The sequence below is a fragment of the Amaranthus tricolor genome, chromosome 7 (genome assembly GCF_026212465.1).
Source record: "Amaranthus tricolor cultivar Red isolate AtriRed21 chromosome 7, ASM2621246v1, whole genome shotgun sequence".
Lineage (NCBI taxonomy): Eukaryota > Viridiplantae > Streptophyta > Magnoliopsida > Caryophyllales > Amaranthaceae > Amaranthus > Amaranthus tricolor.
The window spans coordinates 15,221,833-15,224,550 of NC_080053.1; positions in this window are offsets into that span (position 1 = coordinate 15,221,833).

A 2,718-nucleotide genomic window follows, 5' to 3' on the forward strand; every position below is an offset into this window, starting at 1 on the left:
TCTTTCACCTAAACACTAAAACGTACTTTCATCATCAAAAACATATGCTCTCATGAGGGAACCACTTGTTTAAATTTCACTTTATTGCGCTCATAAGAAAGACTCTAGATGACACAAAACACAACACTATTCCACCACCTAACAAAAGATTTTTGACGAATAAGCCCCTGCCAATCCCTAATCGCACTTGGAAAAGCCCCTTGTAGTACTCCTAAATGCCCCACTAATCCAAAACACTCATCCAAACGAACCACGAGAAAGAGCACGTGTGCAAGATATGATCCTTAGTCTCTATTTCTACACCAAAAAATGGGCAAAGAGCTTGAGTATGGTCAACAATCCCACATGCGAGCAGAAACGAACCCGTGTTAAGCCTCCCTAAACAACCCAACTAAACCGATAATTGAACTTGCAGGGGGAGGGGGGCTTTCTTATTCCAAATAAACTTCAGATATGGAGAGGTAAAATCGAATCACACCCCTCACCAAGCTTTGTTACAGAACTCTTCGTAAAAAAACACCATCAAGAGACCAACAACCAAGAAACTAAATCACCACGAGACCCCCAAGATGTAACAGACCAAATATAGGTAAGCAAATAAGAAATGTATAAACAATATTTTTATCTATAATTAAAAAAATTAATGTGACAACCACTAGTGGAAAAACTCTTATTTGCTGCGTGACATATGCTGCGGTTTTTCAATTATGCAGCATAAAATAGAATGAAAAAACGAGGGAAAAAAATTAGGTTATGTGCTGCGATTCCCCAAAAACCGCAGTATATAGTCTAATTTAAAAAAAAAATTACATTATATGCTGCGGTTTTTGAAGAACTGCAGCATATAATGTAAATTATATATTTTTTAAAAAACTCACGTCTCATATATCATTCTTGTTCAATAAGCTAAACTACTGTTTCATTATAACGTTAACAAATGCTAGTTAAACCCTTCTAAAACCCATGAAAAACCACCACTGCTGCTCTTGAATTCTTCATCTTCCTCGTTCTTCAACCCACGAACAGCTGCTAAACCCACGAAACAAAAGCTAAACTACTGTGTTCTTCAAAACCCACGAATAGCTATTCGAAAAACCCATGAATTCTTCATCTTCTTGTTCAAAGCATTGTTCTTGATCATCTTCAAAACCCACGAAATTCAGGTATAATATCTCTTTTCAATATATGAAACCCTTAAGTTTTGCTAGCTATTCGAAGCTCACAAAATTTAGGGTTAATTTTTTTATACTAATTTTGTTTTTGTTTTTCATTGTAAATTACTTAACCCAAGAAATCAAGGTAATTTTATTTATTTTTTTAAATTGCAAGTTCATATTTTTATTGTTTTACTCGTAAGTTAGTGCTAAAGATATCAATTAATTGTGAGTTTGACATTTTCAAGTTTATGTTATTAATTTGTTAATTATTTGTGTATTTTGTTAAAAATGTGGTTTCTTGTTGTACATATGATTTAATTATTAGAATTAGATAGAATATACATATATTTAGGGTTAAATGATTTATTTTTAGGCTTAATATCGATGTATGAAGTATAAAATTAGAATATGTTTGGTTATATAGAATTAGAATATGAAGTGTGAAGTATGAAGTAGGAAGTGTGAAGTATACAATGTTAATTATTTTAAATGCTTTTATTTTAGAATACAATGTAGTGTTTATATAGAATTAAAATATAAAGTATATATTTAGGGTTAAATATGTTTAGTATAAATAAGTATATATTTTTAAGGTTAGATATGTTTGGTATAAATAAGTATATATGTTTAAAAATCATTATTAATTTTATTTTGAATTAATTAATCACACTTAGGATGACAAAAGATTGTTCTTGGATGTATGGAAGCAATGAATCGTCATAATGTATTGATGGCGTATTAGAATTTTATAGTATTGCCGTAGAATTTTGTAGAATTACGTGCTAAGGTGCATTTTTAAGGTTTTTAAAGTGTTTTTGACACTTTCTCGCATAAAGTAGTTCAAACTTGGTTTTGCTTTGCATGAAACTTGACACACAACACTATTTGGTATATATTATTGTGTTGAAATGATTAGAATCGAAAGTCATAGTCATATGCTTGAAATTACGTGCTAAGTTGCATGTTTAAGGTTTTTAAACCATTTTTGGCACTTTCTCGCATAAAGTAGTTCAAATTTGGTTTATTTTGCACGAAACTTGACGCACAACACTATTTGATGTATATTATTTTTTTAAAATGGTTAGAATTGAAAACAATAGTCATATGCTTGAAATAACGTGCTAAGTTGCGTTTTAAGGTTTTTAAAGCGTTTTAAGGTTTTTAAAGCGTTTTTAGCACTTTCTTGCATAATAGTTCAAACTTGGTGTGTTTTGCATGAAACTTGGCACACAACACTATTTGGTATATGTTATTATGTTGAAATGGTTAGAAATGAAATAATAGTCATATGCTTGAAATTACGTGCGAAGTTGCGTTTTTAAGGTTTTTAAAGCTTTTTTGGCACTAACATCTATTATCTCTTAGTGCTTTCGACAAGATAATGGTATTGATTGCGGCTACTACACTCTCAAATTTAGGGACGATCACTTACAAAGCCATGAATAATATTGGAGTTTAAAATATTGATGCGGTATGTATATACGTTACGTTATTAAATTATAATATTATATATTCAGTATTATATAAAACCTAATGTATGTATTACATAAAATTTAGTTTT